At 35.5% G+C, this 17,672-nt stretch overlaps 1 protein-coding gene and 2 non-coding genes across 6 annotated transcripts in view; 1 reads left to right on the top strand and 2 right to left on the bottom strand.

The window, feature by feature from the left end:
* Positions 1 to 17,672, bottom strand: part of LOC143222029 (alpha-catulin-like) — a 145,747-nt gene that overhangs the window by 83,230 nt on the left and 44,845 nt on the right. For 2 of the 4 annotated variants that reach the window (XM_076447851.1, XM_076447850.1), the window contains exon 2: positions 347 to 525. The exons of the other annotated variants lie outside the window; for them this stretch is intronic. The gene's annotated coding sequence lies outside the window, so the exon portion shown is untranslated. The remainder of the gene's footprint in view (positions 1 to 346; positions 526 to 17,672) is intronic. 4 annotated transcript variants of the gene reach the window in all.
* Positions 5,191 to 5,264, top strand: TRNAI-AAU (transfer RNA isoleucine (anticodon AAU)). The gene has a single exon. It is a non-coding gene; the product is annotated as a tRNA-Ile (tRNA).
* TRNAI-AAU (transfer RNA isoleucine (anticodon AAU)) lies at positions 12,052 to 12,125 on the bottom strand. Its single transcript has one exon. It is a non-coding gene; the product is annotated as a tRNA-Ile (tRNA).

Below are 17,672 nucleotides of genomic sequence, written 5' to 3'. Positions count from 1 at the left end.
AGGAGTAATATTATACTGCATATTTTCTCGGGTAATTAGATGGGTTTTCAGTCTTAATTTATAATTTCTATTACTTCTTTTACTAGAGGATACACTTTCACTGTTTTAAAGCAACATCTTAGTCCAGTAAACTTGGATCCTAAAGATTATGTCTCTTTCTCACAAATGTCATCTTCGGTTATAATCTCTTGCTTACTTTCTTGGATATTCTGCTTCTAATTTTTTCGGTTTCAAGAATTTTACATCAGCCAAGGTTTGTGCTAGCTGCTCCTCTCTTTTATTGGTTTCAAAAATGTTACATCAAACGAACAGTGGAAGTAGGCCAGGGATTTTTCCGAATACTTACCTTCTTTTTTTAGGTTTCAAAAATTCACATCAGACATACAATGGACCAGGGTTTCTTTTTCAATCTTTCGCATCAATCTAATATTGTGGTAGACAGTAACCAACTCTTCAGTCCTGGCCATCTTCAGTTGGTTTTGTTTGTTATTTTATAGCACATGGTCTAGTTCAGCAGGCGCTGTGCTATAAAACAGAGAAAAGATAGAATCGGCTATAATATGTACACTGTACTGTGAGTTTGGATGGTAACTGGTTTGTATCATAATTAATACTAAAAGCAAAGTAGTACGAAAAACTTCTTTAACTACGGAAGTGGGTAGTATACAAATACACTTGTGGTAGCTATAAAGCTACCTGTTTTGGTAAAATTATACATCACCACCAAATACGTGCACATGAAATTTTCAGCTAGAAGCTGATGTAAGTTAACTAATTCATCAGAGTAATGTATCTATTACACAGTGAGAATAACAATCACCCCATACTTGTAGAAAACTAACGTTTTTAACTCCGGAGCCACAGATTACAATCTCCTTATTAAAGAAAGCTTCTCCATTTTCAATGATCGCTATATAATCACTTCAGTTTCTCCCTGTTGTCATTAATATAATCAATTCCAAATTTCTTTAGTTTTTATTTTATTATTATCATTATTTTTCTTCTTTGAAGATGTAGTGTTTACACTTTACTTTCTTTACAATGTTTATTCTTAACATTATTAAACATATCTATGCTGCACATTTTATCGTATTTTGTACTTCTTCATGTGTTGGTATCTCACAATTTCGATAACAAACAACTAGCTTTCTGTTTTTCTATTTAATATATCAATTGATTGGTTTGGTTTTTGGTTTTGCGTCTTCATCAAAGTTGCCACCATTTTGGAAATGCTCTTACATAGTAGTTGGCTGCGGAGCTTTATTGCAGGTTTTGAGACACGAATGCCATCGAATTGCACAAAATTTACTGAATGGTGATGGAAAGAAGTGTTTCATAATAGCATCTGGCATTTGTTTGTTTTTAAATAAGTTAGCATAAATTATGAAGACTTTTCCAAATTATTCATGTCACCCGTAAGTAGTTGCACTGTATAAGCCATATACGCACAGCACTGAAAATGCTTGTCATTCATCAACATCCCCAAAAAGGTCTTCATATTGGATCCTTCATCTGTTCATGAACATGCCTCAATAGGTCTTCATATTAAATCCATTTTCTCTTTCTCAACGTTCCCCAAGTGGTCTTCATATTGGATCCATTATCGCTTCGTGGACATTCCCCAACTGGTCTTTATATTGAATCCATTATCTTTTCATGAACATTCCCCAACTGGTCTTCATATTGGATCCATTATCTCTTCATGAACATTCCACAAATGGCCTTCATATTGGATCCATTATATCTTCCTCAACGTTCCGCTAGTGGTCTTCATATTGTTATAAGAGATAATACGTTTGGTGGTACCAGCTCATTAATAATGTTTTGATATTAAAATATGATGTTACCTTGATGTTGGTGACGAAATAAAAGACTGACTGTATAGTGTAGTGGTTACCATAGCCTTAATTGCGTGCTCATTACAAATATTGATTCAGCCATGAGATTCCACAGAGATATCAGAGTTTGCTTGATTCTGATTTTCTGTTGAATATCTGTACTATGCCTGAGAAGTTTTAAGCCAGTAATTTCAACCGTGTGAAATGAGGCGTTCTTCGCATAAACAGCACGAGCAAACAAAAGGTTAAGTTCTCTGTATTCCAGTTAGACACTATTCTATATATGAGTCCAAATACCCTCGGCCCAGCATGACTAGGTGGGTTAAGGCATGAGACTCGTAACATGATGGTCGTGGGTTCGCATCCCCGTCGCGCCAAATATGCTCGCCCTTTTAGCCGTGGGGGCGTTATAATGTGACAATCAATTCTACTATTCGTTGGTAGAAGAGTAGCCTAAGAGTTGGCGGTGGGTGGTGATAAGTAGCTGCCTTTCCTCTAGTCTTACACTGCTAAATTAGGGACAGCTAGCACAGATAGCCCTTATGTAGCTTTGCGCGTAATTCAAAACAACCCAAACCAGATATTGAAAGTCGGTTTTGAATTTCGTACAGACTACCTAATCACATTAACTGAAACAATTACAAACAGTTTTAACAAAAGCGAATGCACTGTACCTTGCTTTCTGAACAGAAGAACGTGTAAAGTAGATGTGAATGGGGCCTACTCAGGGTCTTTTTCACCTGAGGCAAGGAGGGAGGGGTAGTTAACCATATCTTATTTATTTTGAATGTAAGTAATATGCTACTGTCGGACCTAAACTTAGTTTTTTTCATCACAGTTTGCTGACGATGTAGCAGTCTGGAAAAGTGCCCTCACTCCTTCAATAGCAGCAACAAACCTCCAACCAGTCCTGAATAACTTAGAAGAATACTGTCAGAAATATAGAATAAAAATAAATATTCCGAAAAACCAAGTAATAATATTCATGAGATTAAATAAACTGAAAAAAAAAAAGATTCACCTAAGTTATACATGAATGGATCAGTTTTACAGAGTGCTGCATCGGCTAAATTTTTAGGATTAACTTATGATACCAAATTAACGTGGATAGCACACTGACAAGAATCTGGAAAAGAGCAAATTATACAAGAAGCCTATCGGGTAAAAATCAAGGCACATCGTCTGATAATATAATAAAAATCTACAAAACATACATTAGACCCATTATAGAATACGTATGTCCAGCCTGGATAAACATAACACAAAAACAATTACACAAGCTACAAAAAATACAAAATTCAATCTTAACCTCAGCTTATAAAGTACCTCGCAGTACTTCATCCACATTTATGCACAAGTATGCAAACATAGAGACAGTATCCGATAAAAATATATATGTAAAAACGGCTGGTATGGACAGAGAAAGCACTATGTAGAAGAGCGAACCTGACAATGACCTAAGAAAGTCAAAATGTTGTTCGCTCTTCTACATGGTGCTTTCTCTATCCATACCAGCCGTTTTTACATATACATTTTTCTCTACAAGTGGATTTTCTCGTCGTCACGAAGTATCCGATAGACTCTTGCACAATGCAATAAATTATTATAATAAAAATTGGCATAAAAATGAGTTATTATGTGATCTACGTACATGATGAACATGGCACTAAGTACCTCTCTCCTATGAATATATATTTAAGAAACATAAATCAAGCTGGCCACCACGCACAAGAGGTTTAGAATTAGTACGATATTCACAACGTTTTCTTTTCCTTCTCTTTTAGTTTTTAAGATTTAAAAAATAATAACAATAATGAATATATATGTATATATATCAGAAGAAAATAAAAAAATTAAAAAGGGCAACTTAGACGATATATGGAAATTACCCTGAGATTTTCCATGAATAAATATTAGAGAGAATTTAATAAAAGTAAAATAGTTGTTTTCTTATTCAATCAGTTATGCTTTCATATGAAAATCATTAATTAATATCCTTATGTCATAATACTACTTCATGACTCTTCTCGAAGACATACAAAATAAACCAATTTATGTTGTTAAACTTCCAAGGATGGCTCAGCGATATGTCTGAAGACCATAACGTTGCAAATCGCGTGAATCATCGTCTTTACGCTACTGTTCGACTTTCGCAAATATTCTTAAAACTGTATATACTACCATAAATATATCAGGTACGATTAAATATTCAACAATATAATGATGTTTTCTTGTTTTGGGGGTTTTTGCTGACTATACTTTGTACCTATAACATGAAAGATAATTCAGTAATTTTCTAGTACGCGTATACGCGTAACAGGTTAACAGTATGACATGTTTTAACCAGATGTATTATAAACATGATACTCTTGTTTGAAATAATTAATTAAGAAGACGGAAGGGAAACAGAAGAGTATTCAAATATTTTTCTCTATTTAGGCTTAAAGTGTACATCATGTAAGCTCACAGAGAATGACTTAGGTAAAGTTACAGAGCGAGAAATGATTAAAGGGTTGTTTAAGACAGTGTATATAGACAATAACAGTATTCATATAGTAGTGGTTTATCATCTGTTACGATTGATGTACATAAACGTTGCTGGGGATTCTGCAGATTTTTTCTGCAACTTATACTGTTACACTTAAAAACTTGAGACCTGTGTGCAGTAAATACAATTAATTAATGAAATGTGTTCGTTGATGACGTCATTATAAATAGAAGTAAAATATTGTATAAGTCGATCGTCGCGATAGTTCAATTATCAATACCGTGTTAACTTCATATAGATTTTTTTCTTCTTCAGGCACATTAGGTCTTCGGGGCTGAGCAGGACTTGGATTTTGTCGCTCTTTGGTTTCTGTTTATTTAAGCGTTATATCACGACTGACGAGGGCTATCTCGGTCCCTAATTTAGCAGTGTAATACTAGAGGGTAGACAGCCAGTCATCACCACTAACTCTTGGGCTACTCTTTTACCAACGAATAGTGGATTGAGAGTCACATTATTACACCTCCATGGCTGAAAGGGCGAGCTTGTGTGGTGGGATGGGAATTCGAACCCGCGACTCTCAAATGACATGTTGGACCAAATAAAGAGAAATCTCACAATGTAGAAGGAAGGTAACATTTGTTAAGATCTTAGATTACATTTCCTCGTATGTTTTGCAAATCACTTGTTTCAGTTTTAAATCTACAGATTACACGCTACTCGGCATTTTCCGAGTTACTCATAAACTTGCCGTATAGGATTCTTTCTCGTTGGTTTCTAAGTTACTAAATATTTATCAATTTAATGGTTACTTGTTAATAGTCAAAGTGTCATATTACTTAGCAAGATCCAGAGTTACAAAACGGCAAAGTGGCTTAGTTGGTTAAAGCACCTATCTAATAAACAGGAGATCGCGAGTTCGAATCTCGCCGGTGCCTTTAAAAAGTTTATCAAATTTTTAGGCCTGGCATGGCCAGGTGGTTTAGGTATTCGACTCGTAATCTAAGGGTCGCAGGTTCGAATCCCTGTCGCACCAACCATGCTCGCCCTTTCAGTACTTAGATCTGCATATTCATTATGCCCCCCGCTAGTACAGCGGTATGTCTCCGGATTCACAACGCTAAAATCAGGAGTTCGATTCCCCTCGGTGGGCTCAGCAGATAGCCTGATGTGGCTTTGCTATAAGAAAACACACACCAGAGTTACAGACAAGTCACTCAACAAATTTCTGTGTTACGTGCAACTCATGAAATTTATGGCTTATAGCTACTCGTTAAATATAAGCTTGAATGTCGTACAATTTTAAAGTTTTTAAGTTAAATGCTCAAATATTACTCGTACATGGTCTAGGTTACATCTTACTTGTATTTTAAAGTTACGCCTTACTTGACAAGTTTGTAAGTTATATTTTAACGACCTATGTAAAATAAATGTTTACCAAGATTACACACAATGTAGAGTGATAAAATCGCATTATAAATATCTAATACTTTCTTTAATTTTAATTTAAAGTGTTTTTTTTTATTATTATTGAAATACGACAGCAGCGACATTCCAGTTAGTAACTAGTCGTATGGACGGTACTCCAGAAAGAGTGCTTTATGTTCCATTTGATTTAAAGTTTTAAGTCAGTAAACTAATTTGTTCAAAAACCAAATGATTATTAGAATGTGTAATATCTATATACGTCAAGGCAAAACGCTGTTATATAATAATGAGAATTATCCTCTTCGGTTCATGTAACCTGAAGTGACAATGAGTGATATTTAGCCCTAAGCTCCAAAACAAACATTTGGAAAAGGCTTCTTTATGACTTGACAGTTCGTGACATTTCACGTCAGTATAGAGTATGGTCACTCTAAACAGTAGTAAACGTATCCTGCATCCACTTCAGTATGAAGTATGGTAACCATAAACGGTAAACATAGCCTCGCACCGACGTTACTTGATTGATGTTTCGTGATCTTCAAGGAATGGGTCGAATATTGATACAGAGTACAGCGGACGTTATCATCTCTTATGCTGAAGTCGGGGTCAAAAGTAGCAGCATGTGGAAGCACAAAGGATAATAGAATGTGATCACCATAATGTGTGCAATTCATAGTTCTATTCTAAAGGATGTAGAATTCAGTACATCCATCAAAACTTATTTCTGTCCATGCCACATTTCACAAAGCGATATGCATCACATTCTTACATGAAAATGAGATTGAATCTATCGTTCGACTCTTCCCAAATGAGTATACGTTTGTTATCTGGCGTCAGGTTTAAATGCGACCCACTTATGAAAAAGATATTGCCTCACGTGTCATTGATCCATTATAAATAAGCTGTCGTGTGACTTATTGTCAGAGAAATGCATCTCATTGGGCATCTGACCCACAGGCCTGTGTTATGAATTCTGTTTCTGTTTTTAAACTAAACAGTTGCTATATGAACATTCGATTCAATCTCAAAAGCAGATATCTATTATTACAGTAAACTAGATTCAACGAATAGCGGTCGTCTGGTTGTATTGTGAATGGGATCTGCCTTGTCCAGAAGTTAGAGTATTGTTGGTTGAGAAACAATTGCATATTCTACTGAACACTTTGAGATGCTCGTAGTGAATTCACAAAACTATTGTTATTGGTCAGCTTCTAGCTGTCTGACGATTTTTCACATAATTGAAACCTTCATATGTTTCTGTTGTTTCATCTTCTTTCTTTCTTAGCCCGGCATGATTATGTGGTAAAGGCACTCCGAGGGTCGCAGGTTCGAATCCCCGTTACACCAAAGATGCTCGCCCTTTCAGCCATGAGAGCGTTATAATGTTACCGTCAATCATACTATTCGTTGGTAAATGAGTAGCCCAAGAGTTGATGACTAGTTGCCTTCCCTCTAGTCTTACACTGCTAAATTCGGGACAGCTAGCGCAGATAGCCCTTGTGTAGCTTTGCGCGTAATTCAAACCGATTTTTCTTTTTCGTCTCAGCACTTTTTAAAAACGACCACCATTCCTTCATTTATCGACAGATTGACTTGAAACCTGGTTGGATTATACGTTGGTTCAATACACCCAGATGCCATTTTATTTTCTATTTTGTCAGATCTTTTTAATTATTTTTTAAGAGAGAGGTAAAACAACCCAAAAATATATTTTCTTAAGCTTCTGCTATCATATTTACAGCAGTCACAATGAAAATTAGCACAAATATGTATTTTCATGCGACCAACACACTGAGGTAAAGAGATTGGATTTACCCGCTATGAGTCTTTTGAAGGGGGTCAGAGCTCACGAAAAAACACATAATTTTAGAGCTTTTAGTCAATTACTCGGCCGTATTTTGACCAATTTACATGGAATTTGGTACAAAGATACCTTCTTGCGCTTACCAAGCAATGATATAAACAGTTTTCGATTTTTCTCGTGTAAAAATTAGCCATGTTGTGATTGCGTGGATGAAACACATTGCGTTCGCCCGCGAATGTTTTCCTCTTTTATTTTATTTCGTGTTCGCTACATTAAGTGATCACATTTTTACAACTTGAATGTTTGAAACTTACTATGTTTCCTGTTTTACTGTTTTAACAAATTTATTGTGATAAGTATGAAGTAAACACACATTTTCATATCATGTAAATCAGCAACCATCTAACTATTAAAAATTTTTGAAAATTGTGAAGGTACAGTAAATTCATTTAAGCTATGTTCATTTAACTTCATCACAGCAAACATACACGACAAACAAAGCTACACTGTTTATTTTTCTTAAATGATCAATATAACTCCATTATGGTTTTATACTCACAAATCAATACTAGTAACTTCGAGAATGTTTTGTCATTATAACCAAGTGTGCCCTGACATCTAGTGGTCTAAATGTCAAACAGCGTAGGTGCATTGCGACTACAAAACACATTGAAGCCTGGCATGACCTAATGGCTAACGCACTTGGCTCGCCATCTGCGGGTTGTGGGTTCGACTCCCATCACCAAATATACCCTTTCAGTCATGGGAGCATTACAACATGACTGTCAGTACCTCTATTTTTTTGTAAAAGAGTATCCCAAGAATAGGTGATGGGTGATCTTGACAGATAGCCTTCAAATAGTTTTTCCCTAAATTAACAAAAAAAAAAAAAAAATAAAACCTAAATATTTTATAGAAAATTATTATCTCAGTTTTGTCCTCCAGTATCAGAGCAGTAAATTCGAAGGCTTTCAATGTTAAAACTCAGGTTTCGATACCCGTGGTTTACACAGCACAAAGAGCCCATTATGTAGCTATGTGCTTAACTATAAACAAACAAACTAATATATCTATTTTAATATAACTGAAATATAATTGCACGTCTATGTCCTCTGATCTACATTTAATAAAAGTGAATAATTAATTCCCAGGACGATTCTATAACATGCAAGATTGTACTATATTCAGTCAGTTTGGTTCCTTACAATTAAACGGTTATGGTTCACTACGATTAAATGGTTATGATTCAGTAGATACAGTTAACTGTGATTAAATACATACCGTTCACTGTAACTGTATCTATAAAGTTCACCATTTCCCCATTTAAAAAACTAATATCGTTTCAGTTAATCAAACTCTAGTAGAACTCGATCACATGACGATGACCGAAGAACAAGCATTCTTTCTTCACGTATTTTAATAACTTCGACGTTACTTTTTACCTCTGCGATTCTATCGCTTCATTTTACTTATATTTAACGACTTAAACATGAACAATATTTACACGGATGTACTGGATTTTACCTAAAGTAAAAAAAAAAAAAAAAAGCGTTAAAACTGGTGTTATAAGTATAACCGTGTGTACCTGTTTTCAGACAAATTTATATCTGTACTATCACGTTAAAACTGATACTTATATTCTGGTTGACATCTAATATATTTGCTACCAATGCAAGTTTCTGACAGTGTTTGTACCTTAATGGCAAAGTATTTGAATTTAAACAAGATCATTCTGAGTTGTAGCTTTATTTGTCTATTTCGCAGCATTGTGATAATGCACATAATATACATGATGATAATACACATAATACACATGATGATATACATATGAAATATATCCATCATATATATGACAATATATACGTATATAATACACATTATGAAAATATACCCAATATGCATTATGATCATACACACAATATACACATGATAATATATAAAATAAATCTACTTTAAACTTATTGCCAGCGAGGTTTTTAACATTAATTAAACTAATTTTCAAACTTAAAGTCTCAAAACACCGCTTTAATTACAATATGATTTTATGACTCGATAGTTAGTTTTTAAATCGTACTAAGGTAAAGACAATCTTTCTTTTTCTCTTAGAAAACGAAAGACAAAAAAAAGGAAAATATATTTTTAAACCGTGTCATATGTTTGTTTGTTATTAAGTGCAAAGCTCACAGCTCCCCGCTGGTACAGCGGTAAGTCTACGGATTTATGATGCTTAAAATCAGGGGTTCGATTCCCCTCAGTGAGGTCAGCAAATAGCCCAATGTGGCTTTGCTATAAGAAAACACACACATACACGTAAAGCTCACAATGCGCTATTCATGCTGTTTCTATCGCGGGTGTTGAAACCAGTATTTTAGCGTTTAAAGGCAGTGTTGTGCCACAGGGAGGGAAAAGGCGTGTCCTGTGATTCATCACTGCACTATCTTTACCTTAAAGAACATGTTAATTTGAAAAGACAAGAAGCAGCAGTACCCGTAACAACTAGAAATTGCATGGAAACAAACTGTTTAAAGCAATTTCAAGTTAATAGGTTTTGTCAGATCAAACATTTAAAAACACAAAACCACCATTATAGAGTAACATTATGCAGGTTTCTCGTCGTTTCATTGGTATGCCAGTTGTGTATCATCGTGGTCAGTAATTTCGTCTAAAATATAAACGATTTTGCACTCAGTGGTCCCTTAAACAGCTTAAGTTTATCAATGAACCATGGCTAGACCTCAGAAAAAAATATGTGAAGGTTTCAATTATGTGAAGAATCGCCAGACAGCTAGAAGCTGACCAATAACAATAGTTTTGTGAATTCACTACGAACATCTCAAAGTGTTCAGTAGAATATGCAATTGTTTCTCAACCAACAATACTCTAACTTCTGGACAAGGCAGATCCCATTCACAATACAACCAGACGACCGCTATTCGTTGAATCTAGTTTACTGTAATAATAGATATCTGCTTTTGAGATTGAATCGAATGTTCATATAGCAACTGTTTAGTTTAAAAACAGAAACAGAACTCATAACACAGGCCTGTGGGTCAGATGCCCAATGAGATGCATTTCTCTGACAATAAGTCACACGACAGCTTATTTATAATGGATCAATGACACGTGAGGCAATATCTTTTTCATAAGTGGGTCGCATTTAAACCTGACGCCAGATAACAAACGTATACTCATTTGGGAAGAGTCGAATGATAGATTCAATCTCATTTTCATGTAAGAATGTGATGCATATCGCTTTGTGAAATGTGGCATGGACAGAAATAAGTTTTGATGGATGTACTGAATTCTACATCCTTTAGAATAGAACTATGAATTGCACACATTATGGTGATCACATTCTATTATCCTTTGTGCTTCCATATGCTGCTACTTTTGACCCCGACTTCAGCATAAGAGATGATAACGTCCACTGTACTCTGTATCAATATTCGACCCATTCCTTGAAGATCACGGAACATCAATCAAGTAACGTCGGTGCGAGGCTATGTTTACCGTTTATGGTTACCATACTTCATACTGAAGTGGATGCAGGATACGTTTACTACTGTTTAGAGTGACCATACTCTATACTGACGTGAAATGTCACGAACTGTCAAGCCATAAAGAAGCCTTTTCCAAATGTTTGTTTTGGAGCTTAGGGCTAAGTATCACTCATTGTCACTTCAGATTACATGAACCGAAGAGGATAATTCTCATTATTATATAACAGCGTTTTGCCTTGACGTATATAAATATTACACATTCTAATAATCATTTGGTTTTTGAACAAATTAGTTTACTGACTTAAAACTTTAAATCAAATGGAACATAAAGCACTCTTTCTGGAGTACCGTCCATACGACTAGTTACTAACTGGAATGTCGCTGCTGTCGTATTTCAATAATAATAATAAAAAAAAACACTTTAAATTAAAATTAAAGAAAGTATTAGATATTTTTAATGCGATTTTATCACTCTACATCGTGTGTAATCTTGGTAAACATTTATTTTACATAGGTCGTTAAAATATAACTTACAAACTTGTCAAGTAAGGCGTAACTTTAAAATACAAGTAAGATGTAACCTAGACCATGTACGAGTAATATTTGAGCATTTAACTTAAAAACTTTAAAATTGTACGACATTCAAGCTTATATTTAACGAGTAGCTATAAGCCATAAATTTCATGAGTTGCACGTAACACAGAAATTTGTTGAGTGACTTGTCTGTAACTCTGGTGTGTGTTTTCTTATAGCAAAGCCACATCAGGCTATCTGCTGAGCCCACCGAGGGGAATCGAACTCCTGATTTTAGCGTTGTAAATCCGGAGACATACCGCTGTACTAGCGGGGGGCATAATGAATATGCAGATCTAAGTACTGAAAGGGCGAGCATGGTTGGTGCGACAGGGATTCGAACCCGCGACCCTTAGATTACGAGTCGAATATCTAAACCACCTGGCCATGCCAGGCCTAAAAATTTGATAAACTTTTTAAAGGCACCGGCGAGATTCGAACTCGCGATCTCCTGTTTATTAGATAGGTGCTTTAACCAACTAAGCCACTTTGCCGTTTTGTAACTCTGGATCTTGCTAAGTAATATGACACTTTGACTATTAACAAGTAACCATTAAATTGATAAATATTTAGTAACTTAGAAACCAACGAGAAAGAATCCTATACGGCAAGTTTATGAGTAACTCGGAAAATGCCGAGTAGCGTGTAATCTGTAGATTTAAAACTGAAACAAGTGATTTGCAAAACATACGAGGAAATGTAATCTAAGATCTTAACAAATGTTACCTTCCTTCTACATTGTGAGATTTCTCTTTATTTGGTCCAACATGTCATTTGAGAGTCGCGGGTTCGAATTCCCATCCCACCACACAAGCTCGCCCTTTCAGCCATGGAGGTGTAATAATGTGACGGTCAATCCACTATTCGTTGGTAAAAGAGTAGCCCAAGAGTTAGTGGTGATGACTGGCTGTCTACCCTCTAGTATTACACTGCTAAATTAGGGACCGAGATAGCCCTCGTCTAGGGTTGCGCGAAATTTCGAAACAATCCAACCATTTTTCCTTACCTTAATCACTCATTATAGACTCAATTTTCAAATTTATTAGGATGTTTGTTACTTAATTACTCAGTCGTGATATAACGCTGAAATAAACAGAAACCAAAGAGCGACAAAATCAAAGTCCTGCTCAGCCCCAAAGACCTAATGTGCCTGAAGGAGAAAAAAATCTATATGAAGTTAACACGGTATTGATAATTGAACTATCGCGACGATCGACTTATACAATATTTTACTTCTATTTATAATGACGTCATCAAAGAACACATTTCATTAATTAATTATATTTACTACACACAGGTCTCAAGTTTTTAAGTGTAAAAATAGAAGTTGCAGAAAAAAGCTACAGAATCCCCAGCAATCGTAACAGATGATAAACCACTACTATATGAATACTGTTATTGTCTATATACACTGTCTTAAACAACCCTTTAATCATTTCTCGCTCTGTAACTTTACCTAAGTCATTCTCTGTGAGCTTACATGATGTACACTTTAAGCCTAAATAGAGAAAAATATTTGAATACTCTTCTGTTTCCCTTCCGTCTTCTTAATTAATTATTTCAAACAAGAGTATCATGTTTATAATACATCTGGTTAAAACATGTCATACTGTTAACCTGTTACGCGTATACGCGTACTAGAAAATTACTGAATTATCTTTCATGTTATAGGTACAAAGTATAGTCAGCAAAACCCCAAAAAACCAGAAAACATCATTATATTGTTGAATATTTAATCGCACCTGATATATTTATGGTAGTATATACAGTTTTAAGAATACTTGCGAAAGTCGAACAGTAGCGTAAAGACAACGATGAATTCACGCGATTTGTAACATTATGGTCTTCAGACATATCGCTGAGCCATCCTTGGAAGTTTAACAACATAAATTGGTTTATTTTGAATTTCGAGCAAAGTTACACGCGGGCTATCTGCGTTAGCTGTCCCTAATTTAGCAGTGTAAGACTAGAGAAAAGGCAGCTAGTCATCAACCCACCGCTAACTCTTGGGCTACTCTTTTACCAACGAATAGTGGGATTAATCTAAACATTATAACGCCCCCACGGCTGAAAGGGCGAGCATGTTTGGTGTGACGGGAATTCAAACCCGCGAACCTCGGATTACGAGTCGGGTGCCTTAACCACCTGACCATGTCGAGCCCTTGAACAGCAAGGATAGTAAATGGGCTGAAAGAACAATAAACTTAAGATTCTGGTTGCGGTTTTTGATTTTAGTTCCTCTCGCTACAAAACACTTGAAAGTTTGCTAATACACACACATATATAATTTGTTAGTATTATCCAACAAAAACTTCAAGAACTTAACAGTCTCTTATAAGAAATTCAGTTATAGATATTTCTGCCATGTTTCACACAACGATCAGTGCTTATACATATAACATACGAAACTCGTGTGAACAGCTAAGTTGGGCTAGAACTGCGAAGTTCAAGTTCTTTCAGGGAACGTTATGTTCCAATAAGCGATTCAGATCTGAAAAGTCTTGGAAACGTGTGTCCACAGAAGAGCATACAATTCTCCCAGTTTTTAACAATCTGAGGTTCGCGGGTTCGAATCCCCGTCACGCCAAACATGCTCGCTCTTTCAGCCATGGGAGCGTTATAATGTAACCGTCAATCCCATTATTCGTTGATAAAAGGCTAGCCCAAAAGTTGGCGGTGGGTGGTGATGACTAGTGCCTTTACTCCAGTTTTACACTGCTAAATTAGGGACAGCTAGCGCAGATAGCCCTTGTGTAGCTTTGCATGAGAATAAAAAAACAAACAAACCCAGTTGTTAAAATATTAAAAGCTTCGCAAATTAGCGTGAGCCGTGACTTTGGCAAAGGACTTTATATGATATTTCGTAATTCGCCTCCCAGTGGCTCAGCGGTATGTCTGCGGACTTACAACGCTAAAAACCGGGTTTCGATACCCATGGTAGGCAGAGCACAGATAGCCTATTGTGTAGCTTTGTGCTTAATTCAAAAACAAAACATTTCATAATTCCGAATAATTCTCATTGTTAGTTCGATCTATAGAATCAATTATACATCGCTCTGAAATGAAGTTATCATGTAGCCCAATATATTTAATTTTTGAGCTCACATTAACAGTACTTAACACAAAATTTAAACCATATTTGCGCAAGTCGAGCAATGAAAATGGTGATTTCACACGAGGTAAAATATTCAAATACTTAGACATAACACTAGAACGACTATTTCTAAGGTAGATAAGATCCCAAGAAAGCAAACAGTGACATCACAACATTACGTTTTTTTTACTTTTTTATTTCTTTCTCTTATACAATTGGTCTATGAGGAGTGATATACTGTTTTAACTTTTTTGAAGTTGGATACTTACCCTTCTTATATTAGAACATATCGAGTCGCTCACTGAATGCATAAAGTTAAGGTGATTCTTTACACCTTTGTGTCAAAGATTTGGGTAAGTTTTACATTAATCCTAAATAATCTGGAAAGGTCTATTTGATATGTAATTTTTTTACAGAAGTATCTCACGCAGTATCTAATGGTGTTCTGTATTCTATCACATAAACATCTCATTCCGACTTAATGAACTTCAAGCCAACATATAGTTGAGGATTTCCATTGTGACCTTATGTACTTGTTCTTCATGCCCTTAAAAGTTGGTTTCATTATTAGAACGGCTCATCAGTAATCTTATAAAGCTATAACACAGAAATCAAATCTTATGGTGAACATAGTACAGCTTGTCCAATGTGGTGCTTTGTGTCAAAGCAACTCAGAGTGATAAGATCAGAAACTGTTAATGGTCAAATGTATCCAATGACTAGCATAAAACATACACAAACTATGAGGATTATCGTATATGACTAACTAAAAAATTTTTTTTAAATTTTTAAACAACTGTTTATTCTTTAATTGATAAAACTATATATATATATATATAACTATTTGCTTTGTTGTTGTTAAGTCGTCTTCAATGTGATTCGTTATTGGATCCCGCGGTTAACACAGCTTGGATAGTCCTTTTTACAACATTCCGCTGGAATATAAACAAAGTAATTGTTAAGTTACTACCAGCACAATAAATAATATTCCTTTTTTTTTTTCTGATGTTAGAATGAGTTCGATGACCTGTGAGAATCTGTTCATTACTGATCCTTCAAAACTTTCTATTAAAATCTTTCCTAATTCATCAATTATCTCTACACAATATAACCTTTCCTGCTACTATATTTTCAACTCTTTTCGGAATCCTGATTTATTTTCATTAGTAAAAGATACGCATTATTTTATACCATAATTAAATACGCAATATTTTTTTTTGCGGTTTGTTAGGTTCATTACGTGGTTTTCACCAACCAAAGAATCGTGCTTGAACATACTAAGTGTGCTACTAAATTGTATGTTCTCAACGGTTCTCTAAAGCAGTAGTATTTTGTAAAATCAAGAGGGAGGGGAAATTTCCCTGGGACCTATTGTCTAGTAGTTGGTTCTGGAAAAGGCAGAGGAAGTTAATGTATAGAGAGCCTAGATATCAACCTTTCCCCGGGGCCAATGAATGTTTTTCTGGTGGAAAACACTTTTGATTATTACTTATTTGGAAAACTGTCAAAGACAAATGCCACTCTTGTTTTTTTGTTTACAGAGAACAGAGTGTTTAATCTAAAGTTAGAATAATCATACCAATAAGATCACATAAATGAAACTTGGGTTAGTTTACTATAATGAATTAGTGTGACATTATAAAAAATAACAACCGAGTTACAACTGACATTCAAGTACCCTTTAGCCCTACAATCTTCTGTTACATAGTGCCTCTCTGGCATTCACGAGATTTACTGCATAACTTAACTTCCGTTTCTAAAGCATGTTAGAGGATTTTTGTAATATTCTTATGTTGCAGTAGCTCTCTTGCTTTAGCTTATGTTTAACCAGATTCAATCTATATTTTCTACTTTTATGTAAACTCAACACTTATGACTGTCACATTGCATCGGTTTTAGCCATATACGTTTTGCTCTTAACATTCACGTATTACTACTGCGTTGCATCACAACTGACTGCAAACTGTTTTCTCGTTTGTTTGTTTGTTTCACACTGCTCTAATTTTTTCAATTATCGATTTCAAATCTGCATTTAGTCTGTCACAAATCAATATTAAAAGTTTTTTTGTTCAGTATCAAACCTATAAAAAGTAGGGAGCCTTTCCTAAAGACCTTTCATGTTTGATGTGCTACTGTGGTACTTCCAGATATTCTGTTTTCCCGAACAGATTCAATAGCAATTAGAAATAGTTGGAGATTTAACAGGAAATGCGTCATAAAATTAAACTTAATTTCTTTGACTTTGACTGAGTTTGAAGCAGGAAAAAGGCCGTATAAGAAAGTAAAGCAATCTTTATTTATTTAAGGTACAGTTAAAGACGAGTTCATGAAGATGATGGACAGAACATCTCACATGACCAAACAGAATCATACTAGAATATAATTGTTTGTTTGTTTGTTTTTTAATTTCGCGCAGAACTACACGAGGGCTATCTGCGCTAGCCGTTCCTACTTTAGTAGTGCAAGACTAGAGGGAAGACAGCTAGTCATCACCACCCACCGCCAACTCTTGGGCTACTATTTTACCAACAAATAGTGGGATTGACCTTCACTTATAACGCCCCCACGGCTGAAAGGACGAGCATGATTGGTGTGACGGAGATTCGAACCCACAACCCTCAGATTACGAGTCGAACGCCTTAACCCACCTGGCCATGCTGGGCTTACTAGAAGATGAGAAAACTAACAAACATAATAATATCACCCTTCTTACAACGAATGCGCTACTAACGATAAAATGGTCATCTCAAAAGTAAAACAGAGAAGATGCATCTTCAAAGTATCTAATGAGCCGCAAAAGGTCACAATAACAATATGAACTTTCTGCATAGTGTATTCCACTACACTGTAGTCTTTCCCATAAGAAGGTGCGTGTGATATCAAACGAAACGGGCCCGGCATGGCCAGGTGGGTTAAGGCGTGCGACTCGTAATCTGAGGGTCGCGGG

This window comes from Tachypleus tridentatus, chromosome 8 (assembly GCF_004210375.1).
Source record: "Tachypleus tridentatus isolate NWPU-2018 chromosome 8, ASM421037v1, whole genome shotgun sequence".
In the NCBI taxonomy this organism is placed as follows: domain Eukaryota; kingdom Metazoa; phylum Arthropoda; class Merostomata; order Xiphosura; family Limulidae; genus Tachypleus; species Tachypleus tridentatus.
The sequence above is the reverse complement of the archived record's forward strand: the minus strand, read 5'-3'. Positions and strand labels throughout refer to the sequence as shown.